Genomic DNA, 15,595 nt, shown 5'->3' with positions numbered 1-15,595 from the left:
CCGATCGCTTGTGTTACACAAATGGCCGCCTGAGGCAGCAGATGCGCAATTGAGACCTCAGGAGCCAAGATCTCAGGAGACATTTACTTGGTTTGGCTTTCTACTTCTTTATCTAACTGTATTGCCCTCTATATCATCCATTCTGTATGGACTGCTCTGTACTCATATTGGACATTTATGCATTTAGTAGGGCTTAAGGGGATTATTGTGCTTGTTACCCATCAAATCTGTAGATGCGCTCACTAATTAGACTTTGTTTAGGGCAATTTTAACGTATAATATTGATAACGGTCCTGCATAGTGACAAGATTATGTTACAGGATTCTGGACAAATGTACAGTGCCAGTCATTCAAGGGTTAATTCTTTGGAACACTGAGAGAGACTTTCTAGCCAGTGAAGCACCAGTAATAAACACCTGTGGTAACTACGGCAACTGTGCTGATGTCATAAACACATACATCTATGATATAAAAGATGATTCCGGAACCACAGGTCATTCAGCCGTATGAAGCGCCGTACTTGATGTGTCTGGAGACCTGGAGCTTCATCACTCCACAACCTGTAAGGGAGGAAGGGGATACGGCCTAGCCAGCCAGATCAGCCATACCGCCTAGCCAGCCAGATCAGCCATACCGCCTAGCCAGCCAGATCAGCCATACTGCCTAGCCAGCCAGATCAGCCATATCGCCTAGCCAGCCAGATCAGCCATATCGCCTAGCCAGCCAGATCAAACTAACCCTAGCGATCAATGGGGTGACAGATGTTGCAGCCAGATCTCCCTCACGTCCGGTACTAGTTGCCTTCACCTTTATGTGTACGGCCTGGAGATGTCGCATTAGACTTCTCCATATGGTGCTCGCACAGGGCACCTACTTTGACCTTCTCCATTACTGTCTGTTTTCTGATGATGTAATGTGTAACTTGTGTGACTATGTGATGTCACTGCTATCATATCTATAGTGGATGTATATCATGTCTCACTGTAAATATGATACAATGTACAAATTCTAGTACAATTTGCTGTTACTTGTTGGCACTATCCTTCTAAGCCCGAGGGATGGGCAAGTCCTCCAGCCATGGTTCCCTAGAGGTTTCCTCCACAGGGGGTTTTCCTCTCCTGAGTGCTGACGGATGATTCTTCGTGAGTCGGAGGTTTGCCATTTTCAGTGTCTTTTTCATAGCAATTGGCTGATTCTAAATTTCAGACACTGAATGAAATAATATGATTTGTAATAAAATTTGGTCTATTTAACATTCACTAAAAGTGTTTTGTGCATTTCTTTCACAATCTTGGGTTGGTGGGATTTTCTTGGGAATCAGGATCCAGCATCTATGATCAAGCCATGAAGCCGGATATGAAGTCAGAGCATTGTTAACCCTGTGCTTGAAAACAGAATGGAGCAGAAATGACAAAGTGTTACTGCACAAGTTCACAATCTTCCTTGCATTCAGATAATGGAGGTGGCTGCTGCAGAAAAACATACCCACAGCATGATACTGCAACCACCATGTTTCACTGTGGGGATGGTGTTCTTGGAGTGATGAGCTGTTGGTTTGGTGCCAGACATAGCGTTTACCTTGGTGGCCAAAAAGTTCAATTTTGGTCTCATCTGACAACAGCACATTCCTCCATATATTTTGGGAGTCTCCCACATGTTTTTTGGCAAACTCAAATCGAGACTTACAATTTTTAAGTAAAAGCTTTTTTCTGCCCACTGAACAAGACAACTGTAGACTGGACAAGGGGATCAGAGGATGCCCACAAGCTCGTGACACTGAGTTTTCAGCTCCTGCAGTGTCAGTGTGTGCAGGGATGAGGATTCAATATAGGTTGTGCTGTCAATCATCGTAAGGGGCAGAGGATGGTAATTAAGCGTGGGGTGTAAATGCTGTTTTTGCATAAAAATATCATCTGTACCTAAAGTATATTTTTTTTTATAGGGGCCAAGATTCCTATACAAATCCATAAATGATTTGAGTATTGGGGTGACAGACTCCCTTTAAGAAACTGAGACCACCCCATTAACTGGTTGTACAAAAAAACATGAAAAATGTGAATTAACCAGACAGGTAAATTACAAAAATGAGATAAACACCAATGGAAATTCTTTGAAAATGTTATCAGTTTATTTCTATTAAGCATAAAACACGTTTTCCTGGAATATCCCTGTGTTTCCAAATAAATACCAGTAGCGCAGTGAAGGATGGACATGGTGGAACAGGTTTCTATTAAAGTGCTTGAGCATATATTATGGATGCACCAAAATTCTGTAGTATAATAAAGCCTGCATCTTGGAGGGTTTCGTCCATATCTGGAGTAATATTAATAAAAATGTGGAGTTGGTGCATCCCTAGTATACTGCTATATCACTAGTAACACAATGGGACACACACAAAGCACTGTGTGCTGCCACCTAGACAGGGTAGCTGCTCAGCAGTGAGGGGTGAGGATTCGGCACAGATTGTCTATGATGACAGATATGTTGAGCTGTCCTCCACATTTATCTGATCGAAACTAGAGGGCTCCACAGCAAACAGTCTTAGCATATCCAGTTCTAGGGGATGAATGCAGCCGCTGATCACCAGGGAATGAAGAGGACCTCCAAAGTCAACAGTGCTGAGTTGCTGCAGAGTGCCCGCCGCTATATGTTGGCCAGATGCCCCCCACTCGGCCCAGTCCCACGCAGATTGTGTTCTCAGGTAGAGCTGAGGATCGCAACAGAAACATTTGTATCTCAATGATATCGCAATACGGTCTTCTATTTAAAACCATTATAAGAAAACTCACATGCAAAAATACTTATTTTATATATATATATAAACCTTTAGGCACAATGGATATTGATGCAAATCAAGGTATTTATTCAGACAATAAATTGTTCATGATACAGATGTTTGACCAACATTTCGGCCTCAGCCTTTATCAAGGTTTATCTAAAACAATACAAAAATGGGAAGAACTGTATAAAAAACGAAAATCCATCGTCTCATGATAAATCAAATTACAATCATATCTGAGAAAAAGAGGGGGGGTAACAAATAAGCCGACACTCAGCACATGAAAATATCTCATATAAATGAATACAAAGCGGTGCTTCATTCCAGAGTTAACCACTAAAGAGGAAGAATAAAAAAATATACACGATTTAGTTATGGATTGTAACACATATATGCTTCAAGTGTAAAACAACCTCCTTCAAAAGAGTAAAAAGGGGGGACATACTATGAGGTCAGACGTATCACAGGTATCAAAAGAGCCTAAGCGTAATGACACCATATACGCCCTACAGTATATGCCCCTCATCCTTCTATATGCCCCATCCTGGTATATGGAATATGGTCCCCATCCTGGGTAGGTGTATATGCCCCTCCATCCATCCATCCTGAGTAAGTGTATATGCCCCTCCATCCATCCATCCTGGGTAGGTGTATATGCCCCTCCATCCATCCATCCTGGGTAGGTGAATATGCCTCTCCATCCATCCATCCTGGGTAGGTGAATATGCCTCTCCATCCATCAATCCCTGGGTAGGTGTATATGCCCCTCCATCCATCAATCCTGGGTAGGTGTATATGCCCCTCCATCCATCCATCCTGGGTAGGTGAATATGCCTCTCCATCCATCAATCCTGGGTAGGCGTATATGCCTCTCCATCCATCAATTCTGGGTAGTTGTAGATGCCCCTCCATCCATCAATCCATCCTGGGTAGGTGTTTCGGCCCCTCCATCCATCCTGGGTAGGTGTATTTGCCCGTCCATCCATCCTGGGTAGGTGTATATGCCTCTCCATCCATCCATCCTGGGTAGCAGTATATGTCCCTTCCTCCATCCATCCTGGGTAGGTGTATATGCCCCTCCATCCATCCTGGGTAGGTGTATATGCCTCTCCATTCATCCAACCTGGGTAGGTGTATATGCTTCTCACTCCATCCAACCTGGGTAGGTGTATATGCCTCTCCATCCATCCATCCTGGGTAGGTGTATATGCCTCTCCATCCATCCATCCTGGGTAGGTGTATATGCCTCTCCATCCATCAATTCTGGGTAGTTGTAGATGCCCCTCCATCCATCAATCCATCCTGGGTAGGTGTTTCGGCCCATCCATCCATCATGGGTAGGTGTAGATGACCCTCCATCCATCCATCCATCCATTCATTCTGGGTAGGCGTAGATGACCCTCCATCCATCCATCCTGGGTAGTCTATTCTAGTATGTGTTTATGCCCCTCCATCCATCCATCCATACTGGGTAGGCGTAGATGGCCCTCCATCCATCCATTCTGGGTAGGCGTAGATGACCCTCCATCCATCCATTCTGGGTAGGCGTAGATGACCCTCCATCCATCCATTCTGGGTAGGCGTAGATGACCCTCCATCCATCCATTCTGGGTAGGCGTAGATGACCCTCCATCCATCCATGCTGAGTAGTCTATTCTAGTATGTGTGTATGCCCCTCCATCCATCCTGGGTAGCAGTATATGTCCCTTCCTCCATCCATGCTGGGTAGGAGTATATGCCCCTCCATCCATCCTTGGTAGGAGAATATGCCCCTCCATCCATCCATTCTGGGTAGGTGTATATGCCCCTCCATCCATCCATCCTGGGTAGGTGTATATGCCCCTCCATCCATCCATTCTGGGTAGGTGTATATGCGCCTCCATCCATCCATCCTGGGTAGGTGTATATGCCCCTCCATCCATCCATCCTGGGTAGGTGTATATGCGTCTCCATCCATCCATCCTGGGTAGGTGTATACGCCCCCCCCATCCATACTGGATAGGTGTATATGCCCCTCCATCCATCCTGGGTAGGTGTATATGCCCCTCCATCCATCCATCCTGGGTAGGTGAATATGCCTCTCCATCCATCAATCCTGGGTAGGTGTATATGCCTATCCATCCATCCATCCTGGGTAGGTGAATATGCATCTCCATCCATCAATCCTGGGTAGGTGTATATGCCCCTCCATCCATCCATCCTGGGTAGGTGTATATGCCCCTCCATCCATCCATCCTGGGTAGGTGAATATGCCTCTCCATCCATCAATCCTGGGTAGGTGTATATGCCCCTCCATCCATCCATCCTGGGTAGGTGTATATACCCTTCCATCCTTCCTCAGTAGGTGTAAATGCCCCTCCATCCATCCATCCTGGGTAGCAGTATATGTCCCTCCCTCCATCTATCCATCCTGGGTAGGTGTATATGCCCCTCCATCCATCCATCAATCCTGGGTAGGTGTATATGCCTCTCCATCCATCAATTCTGGGTAGTTGTAGATGCCCCTCCATCCATCAATTCATCCTGGGTAGGTGTTTCGGCCCCTCCATCCATCCTGGGTAGGTGTATTTGCCCGTCCATCCATCCTGGGTAGGTGTATATGGCCCTCCATCCATCCATCCTGGGTAGCAGTATATGTCCCTTCCTCCATCCATCCTGGGTAGGTGTATATGCCCCTCCATCCATCCTGGGTAGGTGTATATGCCTCTCCATCCATCCATCCTGGGTAGGTGTATATGCCTCTCCATCCATCCATCCTGGGTAGGTGTATATGCCTCTCCATCCATCAATTCTGGGTAGTTGTAGATGCCCCTCCATCCATCAATCCATCCTGGGTAGGTGTATCGGCCCATCCATCCATCATGGGTAGGTGTATATGCCCCTCCATCCATCCATTCTGGGTAGGCGTAGATGACCTTCCATCCATCCATTCTGGGTAGGCGTAGATGACCCTCCATCCATCCATCCTGGGTAGTCTATTCTAGTATGTGTTTATGCCCCTCCATCCATCCTGGTTAGGTGTAGATGACCCTCCATCCATCCATGCTGGGTAGGAGCATATGCCCCTCCATGCATCCTTGGTAGGAGAATATGCCCCTCCATCCATCCATCCTGGGTAGGTGTATATACCCCTCCATCTATCCATCCTGGGTAGGTGTATGTGCGCCTCCATCCATCCATCTTGGGTAGGTGTATATGCCCCTCCATCCATCCATCCTGGGTAGGTGTATATACCCTTCCATCCATCCATCCTGGGTAGGTGTATATCCCCCTCCATCCATCCATCCTGGGTAGGTGTATATGCCCCTCCATCCATCCATCCTGGGTAGGTGTATATGCCCCTCCATCCATCCATCCTGGGTAGGTGTATATGCCCCTCCATCCATCCATCCTGGGTAGGTGTATATGCCCCTCCATCCATCCATCCTGGGTAGGTGTATATGCCCCTCCATCCATCCATCCTGGGTAGGTGTATTTGCCCCTCCATCCATCCATCCTGGGTAGCTGTATATGCCCCTTCATCCATCCATCCTGGGTAGCTGTATATGCCCCTCCATCTATCCATCCATCATGGGTAGGTGTATATGCCCCTTCATCCATCCATCCTGGGTAGTCTATTCTGGTAGCTGTATATGCCCCTCCATCCATCTATCCACCCTGGGTAGGTGTAGATGCCCCTCCATCCATCCATCCTGGGTCTGTGTATATTCCCCTCCATCCATCCATCCTGCGTAGGTGTATATTCCCCTCCAACCATCCATCCTGGGTAGGTGTATATGCCCCTCCATCCATCCATCCTGGGTAGGTGTATATGTATCTCCATCCATCCATCCTGGGTAGGTGTATATGCCCCTCCATCCATCCATCCTGGGTAGGTGTAGATGCCCCTCCATCCATAAATCCATCCTGGGTAGATGTATCGGCCCCTCCATCTATCCTGGGTAGGTGTATATGCCCCTCCATCCATCCTGGGTAGGTGTATATGCCCCTCCATCCATCCTAGGTAGGTGTATATGCCCCTCCATCCATCCTGGGTAGGTGTATATGCCCCTCCATCCATCCTGGGTAGGTGTATATGCCCCTCCATCCATCCTGGGTAGGTGTATATGCCCCTCCCTCCATCCTGGGTAAGTATATATGCTCCATCATCTATCCATCCTCGTTAGGTGTAGATGCCCCTTTATCAATCCATCCATCCTGGGTAGGAGTATATGCCCCTCCTTCCATCCTTGGCAGGTGAATATGCCTCTCCATCCATCAATCCTGGGTAGGTGTATATGCCCCTCCATCCATCCATCCTGGGTAGGTGTATATGCCCCCTCCCTCTATTCTGGTGAGTATATGCCTCTCCATCCTGGTGGGTATATGCCACCTCTCCATCCTGGTGGGTATATGCCCCCCTCCATCCTGGTGGGTATATGCCCCCCCTCCATCCATCCTGGTGGGTATATGCCTCCCTCCATCCATCCTGGTGGGTATATGCCCCCCCTACATCCATCCTGGTGGGTATATGCCCCCCCTACATCCATCCTGGTGGGTATATGCCCCCCCTCCATCCATCCTGGTGGGTATATGCCCCCCCTCCATCCATCCTGGTGGGTATATGCCCCCCCTCCATCCATCCTGGTGGGTATATGCCCCCTCCATCCATCCTGATGGGTATATGCCCCCCTCCATCCATCCTGATGGGTATATGCCCCCCTCCATCCATCCTGATGGGTATATGCCCCCCTCCATCCATCCTGATGGGTATATGCCCCCCTCCATCCTTGTCGGCATAAGCCCCACCTTCATCCTTGTGGATATATGCCCCCCCTCCATCCATCCTGGTGGATATATGCCCCCTTCATCCATCCTGGTGGGTAAATGCCCCCCTTCATTGGTGGGTATATGCACACTCCCTACATCCTGGTGGGTATATGCCCCTTCCATCCATCCTGGTGGGTATATGCCCCCCCCTCCACCCTGGTGGGTATATGCCTCCAACTACACCCTTGTGTGTATATGCCCCCATATATTCAATGCAAAGGAAAAAAAACAAACAAAACAATAAACGCTTCTACTCACCTTCCACGTTCCCACGCAGCGCTGTGTCTGTGTTGCCTGAGGATGTCGGCAGTGATAACAGCAGAGAAGCTGAGATCACCGCACGGCGACGCCGCAGATACTCACTCGGGGCCTCCACTCCCAGGCATTTCCTCCCCGGCAGCTCCTGTCATGGCACGCTCTGACTGAGCAGTGCGTGCGACGACAGGGGGAATGTACAGCTTACACTGCAGGCTCCACAAAGATGGCTGCAATCTTCTCCCACGGCTGCGACCTGAACAGCCAAGGGGGCGTGCCCAGGTCACAGCTAGAGGCAGGAGGAGCGGCCTGTAATGTTAGAGATAGAGTCGGTGACAGACTACTGTCTCTTATGGCCAGGGCTGCCGTAAATGAGGTGTGTAAGAGCGCTTCTTACACCCTCCCCCCCCCAAATAAAAATGGCAGCCCCCAGTGGCCAATGTAAAAATAAATACATAAAAAACTAATAAAGTGGGATATTTAATTTTGTATTAAAAATAATTGATTACATAATTATTAATACAAAACATAAAATGGTGGCCCCTTCCCTGTAAGAATAGCACATGGCTCTTTTCACGTCTGGTTATTTCTCTAACAGGTAGAATATGCTCCGTTATAGACCGGGGACAGGTTTACAGCTCTATTTTTTGTGGACGATTGATCTGTAAATCAGAACTGAGACCGGTCCGATTTTCATCCGATTTGTAGATAAAGATCATCTATTGAAGTCAATGAGTCTGTCAGAAAAATGGCCAGAACCAACCATGTTGCCTGTACTGCCTGTTCTCCAGTGTCTATAGGCCGGGCAAGCGAGGCTAGGAAACCTTTAGCTTTTTACTTTACATATAAAAAAAATATGCCCCACTGAGGAGAAAAACTGACACCCTGACCAAAATCAGATGAAAATGAGAAAAAAACACTGATTAAAACCTGACATGTGAACGGGGCCTTAGGCCTTAATCAGATGTCAGCAGGGTCGGACTGGGGTGTCTGGGGCCACAGGGGACATTGACTCTAGGGGCCACCTACAGCAATATGCAGATCTCTTTTCTCTGCTCTCCCTGTTATAGTGGAGCAGTGACCGGCGGCTCCTCACATCTACTGTGCACAGACTAGAACAGGGATGGACAATTTCTGGAGTTTGCATGAAAGAGCTACTTTGGTTAAAACAAGTGATCACAGATTCATGGGCTGCACAGGATAGGTGATCACTTATTGATTGGAAGAATGGGGAAGTTTTATCCCTGACAGGACACTTATCACCATTTTAAAATGCAGCGACAGGTGGGACGTCTGACCACAGCCTCATTCGTTCTCTTGGGGGCTTCCAAAAAAGAGCAGCGCTCGCAGCCTCTGAGGGAATGAATGGATCAGTGGTCGAGTCGCACATGAGCTCCAGTCTAATGGGGAGAAAAGCTCCACATTCTGCCGATCGGTGCAGGTCCCAGTAGTCAGACCCCCACCAATCAATAAGTTATCACTGATCCTGTGGAGAGGTGATGACTTGTTCTCACCGGAGAACCCCTGTAAGTGCATCTCAGACGCTCTGCTCCAAGTATTCCATCTCTAAGGCCACAGCCCCACTATCAGTATTCAGTCAGGATTATTCTCAGGAGTGGGAGCCAAAACCAGGTGAGGAACAATCAGAGAAAAGGTAGAATAGAAACAAGTCACCAATTCTGGATTTATCACCCACTCCTGCTTTTGCCTCTCACTACTGAGAAAAAATACTGACCAAATGCTGATAGTGAAGCCGTGGCCTCATGGAAAAAAATCTTTTCCTAGTTAATCTCAGCGAGAACAAATGACCGCCATACACAACATAATCCACTATAACAACACCAATAATACCACATACAAAAGGGACAAATATCGCCACACCATGACCAGACCACATATTACCACCACATAGTGACCAAATAATACAATACTGATCAGGAATACAAACCACAATACTAACAACACTGTCACTATACATATGAGCTCTGTATATAGTGTCAGTGTACAGGTAATACAGTGATCCCCAGTGACATTATAAACAGGATCTCTGTATATCGTGTCAGTGTACAGGTAATACAGTGATCCCCAGTGACATTATAAACAGGATCTCTGTATATAGTGTCAGTGTACAGGTAATACAGTGATCACCGGTGACATTATACACAGGAGCTCTGCATATAGTGTACAGGTAATACAGTTATCACGAGTGACATTATACACAGGAGCTCTGCATATAGTGTACAGGTAATACAGTTATCACGAGTGACATTATACACAGGAGCTCTGCATATAGTGTACAGGTAATACAGTTATCACGAGTGACATTATACACAGGAGCTCTGCATATAGTGTACAGGTAATACAGTTATCACGAGTGACATTATACACAGGAGCTCTGTATATAGGTAATACACTGGTCAGCAGTGACATACACAGGAGCTCTGAATATACTATATAGTGTAAGTGTACAGTAATACACTGACTTACCAGTGATGTCTCTAGGTGAAGTTCTTCATCTTCGCTTTTCTTCATCTGGCACAGTCCGCCATCACTTCTTCCAGCCAGGAATCATCTCTGCAGAAAATAACACACAGTTATCAATAACTGATCTCTTTTAGAGCACATTCCCACTTTTCCCCAGGCTTCTACACTACACCAGTTGAAGAAATAAAGCGACATAGTGGCGCCCTGCACAGTAACAGGACCCCCCTTTTGTCCCCTCTTATGGAAAACAGTTTCCTAAAAAGTAAGCTATATTACAGAAGTAATAATGTCCCTAATTGGACTCTAAAGTAATAATGTTCCCCACTCGCCATCATAAACTAATAAAGTTCCTCAATCTGGCCCCTAAACAGTAATAAAGTCCCTTGTCCAGCGTGGCCCCCCCATCTATCCATCCTGACCCCCCCCATATATCCATTCTGGTCTCCATGTGTCCAGCCTGCCCCTCCCATATATCCATCCGGGCCTCCATGTGACCAGCCCGCCCCCCTTCAGATATCCATCCTGTCCACCTCATATATGCATCCCACCCCACCCCATATATCTATCCAGGTCCCCATGTGTCCAGCTTGCCGCCCTTCACCTTCATGTGTCCATCCAAGTCCCCATGTGTCCAGCTTGCCGCCCTTCACCTCCATGTGTCCATCCAGGTCCCCATGTGTCCAGCTTGCCGCCCTTTACCTCCATGTGTCCATGAAGGTCCCCATGTGTCCAGCTTGCCGCCCTTCACCTCCATGTGTCCATCCAGGTCCCCATGTGTCCAGCTTGCCCCCCTTCACCTCCATGTGTCCATCCAGGTCCCCAACTTGGCCCCCTTCACCTCCATGGGTCCCCCCCATGCGTCCAGCCAGCCCCCCCCTTCAGCCCCGTGCCTCCATCCATATGTCTCCCCATGCGTCCAGCCAGCCCCCCCTTCAGCCCCGTGCCTCCATCCATATGTCTCCCCATGCGTCCATCCAGTCCCCCCCTTCAGCCCCGTGCCTCCATCCATATGTCTCCCCATGCGTCCAGCCAGCCCCCCCCTTCAGCCCCATGTCCCCATCCATGTCCCCATGGGTCCAGCCAGCCCCCCCTTCAGCCCCATGTCCCCCTCCATGTCCCCATGGGTCCGTCCAGCCCCCCCTTCAGCCCCATGTCCCCCTCCATGTCCCCATGGGTCCGTCCAGCCCCCCCTTCAGCCCCATGTCCCCCTCCATGTCCCCATGGGTCCGTCCAGCCCCCCCTTCAGCCCCATGTCCCCCTCCATGTCCCCATGGGTCCGTCCAGCCCCCCCTTCAGCCCCATGTCCCCCTCCATGTCCCCATGGGTCCGTCCAGCCCCCCCTTCAGCCCCATGTCCCCCTCCATGTCCCCATGGGTCCGTCCAGCCCCCCCTTCAGCCCCATGTCCCCCTCCATGTCCCCATGGGTCCGTCCAGCCCCCCCTTCAGCCCCATGTCCCCCTCCATGTCCCCATGGGTCCGTCCAGCCCCCCCTTCAGCCCCATGTCCCCCTCCATGTCCCCATGGGTCCGTCCAGCCCCCCCTTCAGCCCCATGTCCCCCTCCATGTCCCCATGGGTCCGTCCAGCCCCCCCTTCAGCCCCATGTCCCCCTCCATGTCCCCATGGGTCCGTCCAGCCCCCCCTTCAGCCCCATGTCCCCCTCCATGTCCCCATGGGTCCATCCAGCCCCCCCTTCAGCCCCATGTCCCCCTCCATGTCCCCATGGGTCCATCCAGCCCCCCCTTCAGCCCCATGTCCCCCTCCATGTCCCCATGGGTCCATCCAGCCCCCCCTTCAGCCCCATGTCCCCCTCGGTCCATCCAGCCCCCCCTTCAGCCCCATGTCCCCCTCCATGTCCCCATGGGTCCATCCAGCCCCCCCTTCAGCCCCATGTCCCCCTCCATGTCCCCATGGGTCCATCCAGCCCCCCCTTCAGCCCCATGTCCCCCTCCATGTCCCCATGGGTCCATCCAGCCCCCCCTTCAGCCCCATGTCCCCCTCCATGTCCCCATGGGTCCAGCCAGCCCCCCCTTCAGCCCCATGTCCCCTTCCATGTCCCCATGGGTCCAGCCAGCCCCCCCTTCAGCCCCATGTCCCCCTCCATGTCCCCATGGGTCCAGCCAGCCCCCCCTTCAGCCCCATGTCCCCCTCCATGTCCCCATGGGTCCAGCCAGCCCCCCCTTCAGCCCCATGTCCCCCTCCATGTCCCCATGGGTCCATCCAGCCCCCCCTTCAGCCCCATGTCCCCCTCCATGTCCCCATGGGTCCAGCCAGCCCCCCCTTCAGCCCCATGTCCTCCTCCATGTCCCCATGGATCCAGCCAGCCCCCCCTTCAGCCCCATGTCCCCATCCATGTCCCCATGGGTCCATCCAGCCCCCCCTTCAGCCCCATGTCCCCATCCATGTCCCCATGTGTCCATCCAGCCCCCCCTTCAGCCCCATGTCCCCATCCATGTCCCCATGGGTCCATCCAGCCCCCCCTTCAGCCCCATATCCCCCTCCATGTGCCCATGGGTCCATCCAGCCCCCCCTTCAGCCCCATATCCCCCTCCATGTGCCCATGGGTCCATCCAGCCCCCCCTTCAGCCCCATATCCCCATCCATGTGCCCATGGGTCCATCCAGCCCCCCCTTCAGCCCCATATCCCCCTCCATGTCCCCATGGGTCCATCCAGCCCCCCCTTCAGCCCCATGTCCCCATCCATGTCCCCATGGGTCCAGCCAGCCCCCCCTTCAGCCCCATGTCCCCATCCATGTCCCCATGGGTCCAGCCAGCCCCCCCTTCAGCCCCATGTCCCCATGGGTCCAGCCAGCCCCCCCTTCAGCCCCATGTCCCCATCCATGTCCCCATGGGTCCAGCCAGCCCCCCCTTCAGCCCCATGTCCCCCTCCATGTCCCCATGGGTCCAGCCAGCCCCCCCTTCAGCCCCATGTCCCCATCCATGTCCCCATGGGTCCAGCCAGCCCCCCCTTCAGCCCCATGTCCCCATGGGTCCAGACAGCCCCCCCTTCAGCCCCATATCCCCCTCCATGTCCCCATGGGTCCATCCAGCCCCCCCTTCAGCCCCATGTCTCCATCCATGTCCCCATGGGTCCAGCCAGCCCCCCCCTTCAGCACCATGTCTCCATCCATGTCACCATGGGTCCAGCCAGGCCCCCCTTCAGCCCCATGTCCCCATCCATGTTCCCATGGGTCCAGCCAGTCCCCCCTTCAGCCCCATGTCCCCATGTGACCAGCCTGCGACCCCTCCATATATGGATGATGACCAATGCTGGGAACACTCACCCAGAAAAACGTGGATATTGCACTTGACTTGAAGTTGAAGCAGGGAGAGCTGTAGCCAGGCCTGCAGCCTTGTTTCCAGAGTGATGGTGAGAGAGCAGAGTGCAGGTCACCGCATACTCAGCCCAGGAGCCGGCTTAAAAGGCCAAGAGAGCAGGAGAGAAGAGGGCGGTGCGCGGTGCTGGTGCGGTGTTACATACCCGGACGGGAGCCGGTGTTACAAGGCCAATTCCAAGGGAGCAGGAGCCGGGACTGGAGAGCAGAGCGCGGCGTCGGCGTATCAAAAGCCGGCAGGGGAGCAGGGAGAGGAGAGCGTGACGTCAGCGTGTCACCTGACACCACACAACTGCCAGCCACCAGCGGGAAAGCAAAGCGCGGTGCGTGTCACCGCCCACCAAGATCACGTCCTCCTGTCATGTGACTAAGCGCGTCACCCGCTGTCACCGCTGAATAGTAGGAGCGCCGCGCGCGACGCTACATTTCCTTCGGCTGCGCTTTTAAAGGGCCCGCACTTTTTAAGAGCCTCCGCTACCAATTCTCTCACTCTCTCATCGGGGCCCACCGGGAATTTATCACACCAGGCCAGTCCGACCCTACATGGGCCCATCAGGTAAAGTGATGGAATGAAGTTTTCTCTCCTCATGTTGAAAAATGACATTTTCTGCCACCTATTGATGAGAGAAAAAAAGTGAAGATTTACAAACTTCTAACATTAGTCAGTGAAAAACACACAGAACAAGGATGCAAATGGATCTTTTTTTGGCAATCCAATCATTTGAATGGGCCAGTTTTATCTGCAAATCAGATTACAATCAAACATGTCTCAAATTTCTTTTGTGAACCATCAGCATCAGAAAAGGTCCATAGACTATAATTATTATGTTTTTATAAGCAAAGAAAAGGAACACAATGCAAACTCTAAAATCAGACATTTAAATGGATCAGTTTGGTGGGCAAACAGGGTCTGACTGGAGCACCGGGACACTGGACGATTATCCGGTGGCCCAGGGTCCTTGGCAGGACCCTGAGCAGGACGTAGAGGGGGCCCACTGGTTTCAACTGAATGTGCGTCCGAGGACATTTCATTAATGATCAGTATTGTAATATTCGGTCACTATGTTGTAATATCTGGTCCGGTCATGGTGTGGTATTTATCCCTGTATGTGTTATTATTTGGTCACTATGTGGTGTGGACATGGTGTGGTGGTATTTCTCCCTTGTATGTGCAATTATTTGGTCGCTATATGTTGGTAATATCTGGTCTGGTCATGGTGTGGCGATATTTCTCCCTTTTACAGTCTGAGGTATTGTTCGGTCACTATGTGGTGGTAATATGTGGTCTGGTCACGGTGTGGCTGTATTTCTCTCTTCTACGTGGGATTATTCGGTCGCTTTATGTTGGTAATATCTGGTCTGGTCATGGTGTGGCGATATTTCTCCCTTTTACAGTATAAGGTATTGTTCGGTCACTATGTGGTGGTCATATGTGGTCTGCTCACGGTGTGACGGTAGTTCTCCCTTCTATGTGGAATAATTTGGTCGCTATATGCTGCTAAAATCTGGTCTGGTCATGGTGTGGCGATATTTGTCCCTTTTACAGTATGAGGTATTGTTCGGTCACTATGTGGTGGTCATATGTGGTCTGCTCACGGTGTGACGGTAGTTCTCCCTTCTATGTGGAATAATTTGGTCGCTATATGCTGCTAAAATCTGGTCTGATCATGGTGTGGCGATATTTGTCCCTTATACAATATGTGGTATTATTCGGTCACTATGTGGTGGTAATATGTGGTCTGGTCACGGTGTGGCTGTATTTCTCCCTTCTACGTGGGATTATTCGGTCGCTTTATGCTGGTAATATGTGGTCTGGTCACAGTGTCACGTTAGTTCTCCCTTGAATGTGGTATTATTGGTCTTGAAAAAGTGGATTGTGTTGTGTACAGCAGTCAATTGTTCTCTCTGATATTAATTAGGAGAATAATCTTTATT

At 50.6% G+C, this 15,595-nt stretch overlaps 1 long non-coding RNA gene across 1 annotated transcript in view; it reads right to left on the bottom strand.

Annotated features, from left to right (window-relative positions):
- LOC141196870 (uncharacterized) overlaps positions 1–13,930 on the bottom strand; it is a 147,156-nt gene extending 133,226 nt beyond the window's left edge. The window contains exons 1-2 of the long non-coding RNA XR_012269260.1: positions 13,610–13,930; positions 10,331–10,417 (exon numbers count right to left, since the gene is read on the bottom strand). This is a non-coding gene — a long non-coding RNA (uncharacterized lncRNA). The remainder of the gene's footprint in view (positions 1–10,330; positions 10,418–13,609) is intronic.
- Between the last annotated feature and the right edge of the window lie 1,665 nt (positions 13,931–15,595).

This window comes from Phyllobates terribilis, unplaced genomic scaffold (genome assembly GCF_046119375.1).
Source record: "Phyllobates terribilis strain yellow unplaced genomic scaffold, ASM4611937v1 Scaffold_76__1_contigs__length_6945272, whole genome shotgun sequence".
NCBI classification, from domain to species: Eukaryota; Metazoa; Chordata; class Amphibia; order Anura; family Dendrobatidae; genus Phyllobates; species Phyllobates terribilis.
This window is presented reverse-complemented; position numbering and strand designations above follow the sequence as displayed.